This window comes from Rosa chinensis, chromosome 5 (assembly GCF_002994745.2).
Source record: "Rosa chinensis cultivar Old Blush chromosome 5, RchiOBHm-V2, whole genome shotgun sequence".
NCBI classification, from domain to species: domain Eukaryota; kingdom Viridiplantae; phylum Streptophyta; class Magnoliopsida; order Rosales; family Rosaceae; genus Rosa; species Rosa chinensis.
The window spans coordinates 43,796,638-43,808,938 of NC_037092.1; the positions used below are offsets into that span (position 1 = coordinate 43,796,638).

At 41.2% G+C, this 12,301-nt stretch overlaps 4 long non-coding RNA genes across 6 annotated transcripts; 2 read left to right on the forward strand and 2 right to left on the reverse strand.

The window, feature by feature from the left end:
- Positions 1–3,015: 3,015 nt before the first annotated feature.
- LOC112201970 lies at positions 3,016–5,805 on the reverse strand. Of its 2 annotated transcripts, none has more exons than XR_002937023.2 (6): positions 5,569–5,805; positions 5,323–5,359; positions 4,279–4,333; positions 4,110–4,170; positions 3,427–4,019; positions 3,016–3,300 (listed from the first exon to the last, which is right to left on the reverse strand). It is a non-coding gene; the product is annotated as an uncharacterized LOC112201970 (long non-coding RNA). The 2 variants fall into 2 exon arrangements; XR_005810745.1 differs by having other exon boundaries at positions 3,016–3,319; positions 5,569–5,804.
- Positions 3,296–4,781, forward strand: LOC121053094. Its single transcript, XR_005810746.1, has 2 exons — positions 3,296–3,467; positions 3,545–4,781. It is a non-coding gene; the product is annotated as an uncharacterized LOC121053094 (long non-coding RNA).
- A 3,626-nt stretch (positions 5,806–9,431) lies between the features above and the next one.
- Positions 9,432–12,223, reverse strand: LOC112201863. 2 transcript variants are annotated; one of them, XR_002936935.2, is made up of 6 exons: positions 11,987–12,223; positions 11,740–11,776; positions 10,695–10,749; positions 10,526–10,586; positions 9,843–10,435; positions 9,432–9,716 (listed from the first exon to the last, which is right to left on the reverse strand). It is a non-coding gene; the product is annotated as an uncharacterized LOC112201863 (long non-coding RNA). The 2 variants fall into 2 exon arrangements; XR_005810738.1 differs by having other exon boundaries at positions 9,432–9,735; positions 11,987–12,222.
- LOC121053087 lies at positions 9,712–11,197 on the forward strand. Its single transcript, XR_005810739.1, has 2 exons — positions 9,712–9,883; positions 9,961–11,197. It is a non-coding gene; the product is annotated as an uncharacterized LOC121053087 (long non-coding RNA).
- Positions 12,224–12,301: the final 78 nt, after the last annotated feature.

Sequence of the window (12,301 nt, forward strand, 5' to 3'; positions counted from 1 at the left end):
CAATTCTAGTTGATGAGTCTTTGTAATGGAGTTGTTTGAAATGGAGTGTGGTACTCTTCCCAACCGGCTTGTGTTGGGTTTAGTTGATGTAATCCGTTTTGATGATGAATGAAATCTATTTCTTTTTTTTGAACCAAGTAATTCATTCATCTCAAGCCAGAATGGCACGGATACATACTTTCCCTTGCCGAACTCAAGGGCAAGTTTAGGACGTGGTATGCTAACACCACACATTAGACAACCAGTGCTCACTTATTCAGCGAGCCTAAGAACTATGAAAAGTAACACATAGCAATTAGGCAAGTTCAGAAAAAAAAAAAAAAAAAAAAAAAAAAAAAACTAAATTTTCTCCTTGCCCTTAACAATTGGGTTAGGAGGTTTGGAAAAATAAGCTAAACATTGTTCTTGTGCTTCCGCAATCTTCTTTGATTTTGGGAGATTTTTATTCCTGAATCCTAGAGGCCTTCCTCTGTTCTTCTTTGGTTCAGACTTTGGCTGCATCACATCTTTTGGCACAAGAATGTTCCCTGGAGGTTCAATCATACCCAAGGACCTAGCAGAGAATTTTCTTGTGAACATTGGCATTTTTTGCTTTTTTACCGGCACCTCAATCAGAAGTGGTTTGAAAAGGTCAGGCAGCAGTATTTTGAGGTTTCTGTGGAGACTTGGCAGGAGAGGGGAGAGGGAGGTTTGGTACGCTTGTCACCCCTATTTTCTTTTTCTTTTCTTGCAACTAGCTCAGGCGTACCTGTTTGCTCCTCAATAGCCAATTCAGCAATGCTAGTTGGACTAACCACATCCTCATTCACATTCACAAGTTCCATGCAGGTACCTAGATCATGGCTAGCAGGCTCTATAGCATTTTTGGCCGATGCATCAAACACAGTTAACGCCAATGATTGATCTGGATCATCCTCAAACTTCTTAGAGTTCATTATCTTCTCACGCAGGATAATCGGCTTGCGACCTTTATTGCTCTCAGTGGATTGAAATAAAGATCTGCAAACAGATGGCAATATGGGTGTTTGCACACCTTGAAATCTGAAAGTCCCATCCACAAAATTATTAGTAACAAACCCTAGGGAAGGACGTCCAATTTCAACTCTTGGATCACTCAAGCCACTAGTTGTAACTCGTGCTGCATGGCATCCTAGTAAACGGCAATGATCCCCTTTATGATAGATCAGGTTGTAATGATCACATTTACCCACAAGGTTCTCAAAGAAAAAAGAGATTTCGACTTCAACTTGAGGTGCAAGCCTTAGGGTTTTCTTGAGAAAGAAAGGTTTCGAAATGTCATGTGCAACATGAACCCTAACTTTACCAACATTCGCAAAGAGTTTATCATCCATCTCAAGGAACATACCAGCCACCGACACAATACGCTGGATCATGTCAAGCTCTTCAAACAGCGGTGGTATGTTGCCATTTCGAACCCAGAAGAAAAGTGAGTTCAGATCAATCTCATGAATAGGGGAAACACCATCATACTCTTAAAGCACAACAGGAGCCTGACTGAATCTCCAAGGTCCTCCTTTCAACACCTTGTTGTGATCCCTACGCAAATCAAAAGCAAGGACAAACTTATTTGGTGGCCTCTCTTGAATCTTGAAACCCTTATCGAGGACCCAAACTTGCTTGAAAAAACGTTTCAGATCATTGAGCAAAGCTGGTTTCTTCACCAGTGGTCGTGCCAGTAAAAAGGATTGCGTGGCACGCTATTGGACTCCTCCAGAGGGTCTTGAGAGATGAACCACATCGTTGCAGGCTAGCGCAAGTGATGCAGCGAAGGACGAGGTCATGTCGTCAATGGTGGACATGGTGGCGGGTTGGGGAAGATGAGGGACGACGCAAGGCCTCAAGGTTTTGTTGGTTCGGTGGCTGCGCATAAGCATGGCCTTAGGATTTTTACTTGAATGAAATCTATTTCAATTAAAAAAAAAGAAGAAGATATTTTTACTAGAAAATTTTCATTCCAGTAGATTCATTCCTAATACCTACTTTTCCTCTTGGTTATCAAACTTCTAATAAAAGAATCGATTCCTGTCATTGATGTGGGGCCCACACTGATTCTCATACTTATACATGTTAGTAAATGCACGAGAACTCAATTGGTGGAATCAATTCCTTCATCTCCATACACATTCTAAGTAAGTAGACATGCCCATGATCAAACTAGCCTGTTCGTACCAATTTTTCAGGTTTCCGGTCTTTTCCACCTACCCCGAATAGGAACAGCCAAAGCTCCCAGAAATGAACCTGCTGCACTCCTAACAACGGCACATATACTGGGTTCCAAATTACGGCACCTGTACCATTTAAGCCTTTTGAAATATCATTAGCAAACCCTTCAGCTAGACAATTCCATCGACTTGTAGTCACCCAGTAGAATGTTCGACAACATGTGACCCAGAAGTAGCTTAGAGTGTCTGGAAATAATTATCGGTACCATTTGAGTAGCTTGATCAATTAAACAATGGGATTCAATGACTTGTTCACCATGGAGTCTACGATTCCTAGTACAGTAGTACTAAAACTACCATGCAGCTGTGCCAACCACTGAAGCTAATCCTCCTTTGTATTATAAGCAACATGCAGCATTGCAAACAACATATCAATGAAACTTTAATTTCTCTTTCCAACCTTATACACCTTACTCTGAGCTTTCTTACGATACCATAAGGCATGCAGAATGGACTGATATCGCTATCCACAACCACCACAACTATCATGATGAGGCGTCATCATTCGCTTTAGAGAGGTCAACTGCAGTAGGGAGAAAATAATTGCAGGCTCACCAAATAAAGAGCTTAATTTTATTGAGAACCTGTTAAACACTTGAAACCCACACCAGGTTCCACACATTCACTACTTGCTTTTTAGACTTACTCCCACTACAACCCCCATTGTTTCCAAAAGCTCTCTGTTGGATGATAAATAATCCACAATGTATAAAGCATGTGGTTGTCACAACATTATTCAAAAAAAGAAGAAGAAGAAAAATAGTGGCAGCAATTAAAAAAAATTGCTTTAGTTACATTTATCTTATTCATATTCAAACAAGAAGTTGAATGTTGACCTACTTCTAACGTGGATACTACAAAACAGAAACAAAAGGGCGGCATTCAAATTTTGAATCAAATATCTCAAAGAGAGATGAGGATAAAGTGGCAGAGGGCGTCCAAGTTCAGTCTCAAAGTCAAAGACGAAGTCTCCGATCAACAACTTATCTTCGTGAGCTTCGGGAGATTCAAATTTCAAACAAATGTTTATCCCGCCCTCTAGAATCTCCACTGCCCCCTATATAAGAAACACAAGGCTGCATAAGAAGGGGACGGAGAGAAATAGAGAGAAGGGTGAGTTATATTGGTGCATCAGAGTGAGGCTGCATTCAAGAGAAAGAAATAGTGCACAGTGCTTAGTTACCTGGAGACTACAACCCGACGACAGGAGAGCATCAAGTTCAGGTATCCTGCTGGTCATTTCTCCATGGTCTTTTATTGGTACTTTTCCTGTATTGTTGCTGATGGGTTCATGAGTGCAGAAAGTCCTTCCTCTGTTTATTTCCACAGGGGTTTTATAACCCTTCCAAAACAGCACCGATAACAAATCCTCCGTGCTAAGAAGCCTTGAAATCCCCAAAGCCAAATACACCAACCAAAAAGCCACAAAACCCCAAAACTCTACTGCTGCCCACCAGAAATCAGAAAGACATAAAACAACAACCAGAAAACATTTTCGAAATACCTTCTATGTTGACGACAAGTGCAGGTTCAGAGAATGAAAGAAGCACGTGCAAAGAGAAGGGATTTCGACAACTTTCTGATGGCAAAAGAAGAGAAACAGAGGGGTTCACTACACTTGTTTTTGATGCCTGTATCGCGGTGCGTCCTGCATATGGGTGGCAAAGATGAGTGTCAAGTGAATGCCCGGGGGGCTGCCAGTTCACACCAAGTACGGCTCTACGAAGTTCCCGAGTTTCGCTACACTTGTCTTTGATGCCTGTATTGCGGTGCGTCCTGCATATGGGTGGCAAAGATGAGTGTCAAGTGAAAGCCTCGGGCTGTTGGTTCACGCCAAGGACAAATCTGCAAAGTTTTTGGGCTCACAAAGTGAAGAAACTGCTCTGGAGGAATCTTTATGCAGCACCAAAGGAATAAATTACTCCACCTGCAGCAAAGTCATCATCAGAGTGGTATCACAGAAGGAAAAATTGCTATCTGTTACGGAAAGGCATTCTGTGGCCAAGCTGCAACATTTGATGGAGTTGAAACTCACCTCTGTAAAGCAATGGTTCGAACACCGCCTGCAATGCTTTGCTTCAAAATTATGTCTGCAAAATGGAAAAACAATCTCATAATCAGCAAGGAAGAAGAATGAAGTCCTCGGTTTTGATTTCATGGTCACGGCTACACAAAGAAAAATGGAAGCTTAATTCCACTCATTTGCAGCAGAGCAAAAGCTTCAGAATATGCATAATCGAGGCAGCTATGCTGCAAGTCCTTTTTCAGAACAAGCCAAAAATAAAAGATCAGGAAGCAAGCAACTGCATCTAATTAAAGAAGCAGAGGTCACTTCTCAAGAAGCTACGAAGCTTTGCGGTGGAGAAATGTCAAAAACCTGCAGATAATTACTTCACACATGTCTGTCAAAGTCATAGCTTTCAAAAATATGCAATTAAACACATTTGCTGCAAGTCAGAGCAACATAAGTAATGGTTTGTTAGATGTGCTGCAAGCTTGAAACAAAGAAGACAAAATAGTGGCCATATTCTTTTCTTTTGTTTGACGGTGGAAAGCTGATCATGACTCATTATGCTGCAGCCTTGTCTATAAATGAGAGCTAAAGACAAAGGGAACAACCTCTGCACAATGAAGCACAAAGCAATTGAGTCATGGTGGAACAATGAATAAAGAAAATCAAAGAAAGGCCATGATCATGTGGGCACCGATCACCAAACATCAAAGACAAAAACAATTCCTATGCAATTAAGCATGATTGTCAAACCATTAACTAAAGGCAAAAGCTTTGCAATTAAACAAATGAGCAGCAAGTCTCTCTTAATTAGCAAAGTTCAGCTGCACGTTTCCTTGTCAATCAAAAGAAAATCATGCAAAGAATTAATGATTGACAGACAAAGCAATTGAAGCGGTGGCAAACCGATTCGTACACATCAAGACAAAAAAAATGTATCATGTGCAATTAAGCAAATATGCAGCAAATTTGTCGATGCAAAGCCAACAACAAAGGCCGGCCAGTCGGTGCTGTTGTCAGCAAATCATAAAGAGTTAGATTAAAATTCCCTGGGATGGCAGCTATTACCTCGAGGAGAAGCCACATCCAGTTCAACTCGAGAGGCCTGCATAAAATAAAAACCTCAGTTTGATATTGGGGTTCATATGTGAGCTGGTAGCTACAAGACAAATGCAATCACTAGTTACCCAGTAAAAATCACAGCAGAGACAAAGGGGGAAGAACAAGGAGGCCCCAAATTTGCGAGATAGAGAGTTGATAAATTGAAGAGATTTACTACTAGAAAATTATCTCTTTGAGTCAAAGAAGCCTTACCCAATGTACGTTCTTGATGGAGAATGCAGAATCAAGTAATGGGTACTCCTATTTATACAGAACTCGGAGTCCAGACTCCTTCTCCAAAGTGAAATAGAGGAACCAAGCTTCATCCTAAATGTCATCTTTATCACAAGTTGATGTTATCCGAAGGATTCAAAGCTTATCAAGTCTGCCTACGGATAATCACACTCGACCTGGTCTCTTTGGAGTTTCAGTTTCACGCAAAACTACGATCTGATATCGTTGAGGTTTCAGTTTCGTGCAAAACATGAAGTGGGTTCATATGGGCTGCACGAACGGGTGTCCAAATCAACCTATGCTGTGCACGCAGTTTTCTTTTATGGGCTCTACTGAATCACTTGTTTTGAAGCTCCACAAGGCCCACTCCAAGTCAATCCGGGTCAGCTGAGTGGCACAAAGCCCATTGCAAAATCCAGGGCCCATTATGAAGCTCGGCACATTCGGGTGCCCAATCAGTGGACACTCTACTAAAATTGGGTGTCCACCAAAATATGTTTTCTCGACGAGTTCAAAATACATACCCGTTGAGTAAAAATTGGTACAAAACCAAAAATCCAATGGATGAACTACAGTGGTTTGATCCCTTCACAGGGTATGTAGGCAGTCTAGCGACCCACTAGATGCAACCGCAACTCCAAACAGAATCCCTGACTCCACCAATCAAATTCAGCCAGTCCCAAATGAATCACTGACTCCAGTCAAATTCTCCCAGCACCAGAAAATCAAATCATTCCCAAATCACACAAAATTCAAAGGTTCTAAACCTTTCAAATCTCTCAAACACAAATCCAAAATAAATGGGTCATCTACTCATTTAAATCTCAAATGCCGGAACTACATGTGGTTTGATCCCACAAAGGGTATGTAGGCAATCTGGACCAAATTTATCTAGATGCAACCGCGTCCTAAACACAAAATCGAATCCCTGGTCCACTTAAACCAAATTCGTCCCAAACACTACTCTAATTCCAAAATTAAAGCCCTTCAATGAGTCATCCATTCATTGGAACTCTTGAACTACGAGTGGCTTGATCCCTCTCCAAGGGTACGTAGGCAACCCATTCAAATATCCGGGTGCAGCTGCAAAAACAAACAAACACACATCCCGTCAATTGGTTTCTTCATAAATGGAATCAAAGGGTGTTTCCCTGTAACAAGGGATTGTAATTAAGAGACACATTCTGTCTTGAATGGGTCGAACCCAAAATAATAAAAACTCTATTCACTAAATGAATACGAGTGAAATTATGTTGGGTGACATTTACGCTCACTGTGTGCAATTTTCTCTCAACATAATTTTTGGCACGCCCAGTGGGACCCATTCTCCTTTTCATCTCCATTTATAACTAATCATATTTGTTACTTGTTTGCCACAGGATACAATATGGCACCACAAGTGAAAATGAACATCCAAGAGCTCAAAGCTACTGAGTCAAAGGCTAGAGATGTAGGACGAGCTGATCATCGTGTTTCATGCATCATCGATCAAGCTCTAATCACAAGTGACATCCTAAAGCTCAATCATGTCCCCACCACAACTCAGATAATGATTGGTTCTATTCCAATCACTTTGGTCGTTACACCACATGAGGTTCCAACAAGGCCCGAAGCCCGGTCCCTCAAGTCCCCACAACAAGTATATCTGCAATCACCGACAGCTAACATAGCTTCCGAACCTCAGATAGTCAAATTCACCTCAACCTCTGACAGCTCATCTGGCCGGAAGGACAAAGTTGTTAAAGTGCACCACCAACAAAGTCTATCAAGGGTAAAAAAAATAGCTTATACAAATGGAAAGTCCAAGAAAGCACGTATACCAGTGGGGGCATTCCAAGCAAATAGATCACAGGGGGCATTTCAAGCTAATGTACCACAGGGGGCCTTCCGGGCCTCTTCAGTAGAATCAAGACCATATATGGTCCCTGTTGTTAGTCCAAATACTCAAGAAATGTTTAAGACAAATAACGGCACAAAGCCTGAGACCATGTCAGTTATGGTCACAAACGCATCGACGATAGAAGAGCAGCTAGAAGAAATGAAGACGATGCTAGCTGAAAAAGATGCTCAAATAGCAGCACTGACTTCTCAGTTAGCCACTATGGCTAACATTGGCAATCACAAAAATGATGAAAAAAGTGATCGTGAAAAGAAAATAGGAGGGCATGGTTCCACAATCGCAAGTCTTGAAGACATAAAGACACTAATTGCAGAAGGAATCCGTGAAGTATACACGACCTCAAATCCACAGTTCTCTGGGTACTTGAAACCCTACCCTGCTCATTATGATGCACTACCATTCCCTAAAGGCTATCAGAGGCCAACTTTTGACAAGTTCGATGGAGTAGATGGCTCTCCACATGAACATTTGGCTCATTTCTTCTCAGCCTGTGGGGAAACATCACAATCAGATGCATTGCTAGTAAGGCAGTTTGTTCAGTCCCTCAGAGGAGCAGCTTTTACTTGGTATAGTCAACTACAACCAGGTTCTATCCTCACATGGGACGATATGCAAAGGGCATTTCTGGCACAATTTGTCAGCTCCAAAAAGAAAGTCTCAATTATTGACTTGGCTGACACTAAACAGGAGTCTGATGAAAGCACCAATGAATTCATTTCTAGATGGAGGAGCTTAAACCTCCAATGCTCGGAAAAATTAACAGAGCTATCAGCAGTACAAATGTGCTCAAACAATCTCTTACCACAGATAGCAACTTTTGTCAGCACCGCAGAACCTCAAACATTCGAAGCGCTAGTCTCAAAAGCTAGCAATGTCGAAAGACAAGTCGCCCGCAAGAAGATTATGACACAGAGGGCATCCTTTAAAGACCATAGAGTCGACAATACAGATGAGTCACTGGCAACCTTCGTCAAAATTGACACCAAGACAAACACATGCAAAGGAAAAGAAGGGTCTAGAAAGCTCACTCTCAAAGAAAGAAAAGAAGTCAAATACTCTTTCGATGATGATGATGTCGAACAAATTTTCAGTGAGCTCAACAAAGCACGAGCTATCGAGCTTCCTGAACCAAAACGACAGAGTGAAGTCAACAAGACCAACGACCCTAGATATTGCCAGTACCATCGAATTGTTAATCATCCAACAAAGGATTGCTTCGTTTTGAAGAACATAATCCAAGAAATGGTCAACAACAAGGAAATTGAGGTGGAGACATCGTCAGCAAAGTAAAATCGAAATTTGTTTGCGATCTTGTCTGTCTCTCAAAAGGTGCTTCAAAAAAAAAAAAAAAAAAAAAAAAAAAAGGGATGCTCGCTGGATTGAAAACCCGAAAGGGCAGTCCAGGCAAAAATTAGAGCGGGAAAAAAAAAATTATATATGCCTGTTGAACAAAAATCCCACAAAGGGTAGTTCAAGCAAAAATCAAGGCTTCAAAAAGGAAAAAAAAAAAAAAAAAAAAAAAAATCCTTCATGGGAACTACGTAAGGCTTGATCCCTTAAATGGGTACGTAGGCAGTCTAGTCCCAAATTCTAGATCCAGCCACAAAATCTTCAAAATCACATTCTCTCTACCAACAGGTTGCAATCAAAAGACGCAAAGTCTTCCACTACTTGTATAAGACTACGAGTATACTCTACAAATGACTCTACAAGAGGCGAAAATAAATTCATGGGGAAGATGAGTGACAATGAAGTCCTGATGCAGCTTTGTCATAATGCACATGACTTCAAATAAAGTGTCAATCATCATACGCGCAAAGTTATTACACGCACGATGCTTGAGGGGGCAACTGTTGGATGATAAATAATCCACAATGTATAAAGCATGTGGTTGTCACAACATTATTCAAAAAAAGAAGAAGAAGAAAAATAGTGGCAGCAATTAAAAAAAATTGCTTTAGTTACATTTATCTTATTCATATTCAAACAAGAAGTTGAATGTTGACCTACTTCTAACGTGGATACTACAAAACAGAAACAAAAGGGCGGCATTCAAATTTTGAATCAAATATCTCAAAGAGAGATGAGGATAAAGTGGCAGAGGGCGTCCAAGTTCAGTCTCAAAGTCAAAGACGAAGTCTCCGATCAACAACTTATCTTCGTGAGCTTCGGGAGATTCAAATTTCAAACAAATGTTTATCCCGCCCTCTAGAATCTCCACTGCCCCCTATATAAGAAACACAAGGCTGCATAAGAAGGGGACGGAGAGAAATAGAGAGAAGGGTGAGTTATATTGGTGCATCAGAGTGAGGCTGCATTCAAGAGAAAGAAATAGTGCACAGTGCTTAGTTACCTGGAGACTACAACCCGACGACAGGAGAGCATCAAGTTCAGGTATCCTGCTGGTCATTTCTCCATGGTCTTTTATTGGTACTTTTCCTGTATTGTTGCTGATGGGTTCATGAGTGCAGAAAGTCCTTCCTCTGTTTATTTCCACAGGGGTTTTATAACCCTTCCAAAACAGCACCGATAACAAATCCTCCGTGCTAAGAAGCCTTGAAATCCCCAAAGCCAAATACACCAACCAAAAAGCCACAAAACCCCAAAACTCTACTGCTGCCCACCAGAAATCAGAAAGACATAAAACAACAACCAGAAAACATTTTCGAAATACCTTCTATGTTGACGACAAGTGCAGGTTCAGAGAATGAAAGAAGCACGTGCAAAGAGAAGGGATTTCGACAACTTTCTGATGGCAAAAGAAGAGAAACAGAGGGGTTCACTACACTTGTTTTTGATGCCTGTATCGCGGTGCGTCCTGCATATGGGTGGCAAAGATGAGTGTCAAGTGAATGCCCGGGGGGCTGCCAGTTCACACCAAGTACGGCTCTACGAAGTTCCCGAGTTTCGCTACACTTGTCTTTGATGCCTGTATTGCGGTGCGTCCTGCATATGGGTGGCAAAGATGAGTGTCAAGTGAAAGCCTCGGGCTGTTGGTTCACGCCAAGGACAAATCTGCAAAGTTTTTGGGCTCACAAAGTGAAGAAACTGCTCTGGAGGAATCTTTATGCAGCACCAAAGGAATAAATTACTCCACCTGCAGCAAAGTCATCATCAGAGTGGTATCACAGAAGGAAAAATTGCTATCTGTTACGGAAAGGCATTCTGTGGCCAAGCTGCAACATTTGATGGAGTTGAAACTCACCTCTGTAAAGCAATGGTTCGAACACCGCCTGCAATGCTTTGCTTCAAAATTATGTCTGCAAAATGGAAAAACAATCTCATAATCAGCAAGGAAGAAGAATGAAGTCCTCGGTTTTGATTTCATGGTCACGGCTACACAAAGAAAAATGGAAGCTTAATTCCACTCATTTGCAGCAGAGCAAAAGCTTCAGAATATGCATAATCGAGGCAGCTATGCTGCAAGTCCTTTTTCAGAACAAGCCAAAAATAAAAGATCAGGAAGCAAGCAACTGCATCTAATTAAAGAAGCAGAGGTCACTTCTCAAGAAGCTACGAAGCTTTGCGGTGGAGAAATGTCAAAAACCTGCAGATAATTACTTCACACATGTCTGTCAAAGTCATAGCTTTCAAAAATATGCAATTAAACACATTTGCTGCAAGTCAGAGCAACATAAGTAATGGTTTGTTAGATGTGCTGCAAGCTTGAAACAAAGAAGACAAAATAGTGGCCATATTCTTTTCTTTTGTTTGACGGTGGAAAGCTGATCATGACTCATTATGCTGCAGCCTTGTCTATAAATGAGAGCTAAAGACAAAGGGAACAACCTCTGCACAATGAAGCACAAAGCAATTGAGTCATGGTGGAACAATGAATAAAGAAAATCAAAGAAAGGCCATGATCATGTGGGCACCGATCACCAAACATCAAAGACAAAAACAATTCCTATGCAATTAAGCATGATTGTCAAACCATTAACTAAAGGCAAAAGCTTTGCAATTAAACAAATGAGCAGCAAGTCTCTCTTAATTAGCAAAGTTCAGCTGCACGTTTCCTTGTCAATCAAAAGAAAATCATGCAAAGAATTAATGATTGACAGACAAAGCAATTGAAGCGGTGGCAAACCGATTCGTACACATCAAGACAAAAAAAAATGTATCATGTGCAATTAAGCAAATATGCAGCAAATTTGTCGATGCAAAGCCAACAACAAAGGCCGGCCAGTCGGTGCTGTTGTCAGCAAATCATAAAGAGTTAGATTAAAATTCCCTGGGATGGCAGCTATTACCTCGAGGAGAAGCCACATCCAGTTCAACTCGAGAGGCCTGCATAAAATAAAAACCTCAGTTTGATATTGGGGTTCATATGTGAGCTGGTAGCTACAAGACAAATGCAATCACTAGTTACCCAGTAAAAATCACAGCAGAGACAAAGGGGGGAAGAACAAGGAGGCCCCAAATTTGCGAGATAGAGAGTTGATAAATTGAAGAGATTTACTACTAGAAAATTATCTCTTTGAGTCAAAGAAGCCTTACCCAATGTACGTTCTTGATGGAGAATGCAGAATCAAGTAATGGGTACTCCTATTTATACAGAACTCGGAGTCCAGACTCCTTCTCCAAAGTGAAATAGAGGAACCAAGCTTCATCCTAAATGTCATCTTTATCACAAGTTGATGTTATCCGAAGGATTCAAAGCTTATCAAGTCTGCCTACGGATAATCACACTCGACCTGGTCTCTTTGGAGTTTCAGTTTCACGCAAAACTACGATCTGATATCGTTGAGGTTTCAGTTTCGTGCAAAACATGAAGTGGGTTCATATGGGCTGCACGAACGGGTGTCCAAATCA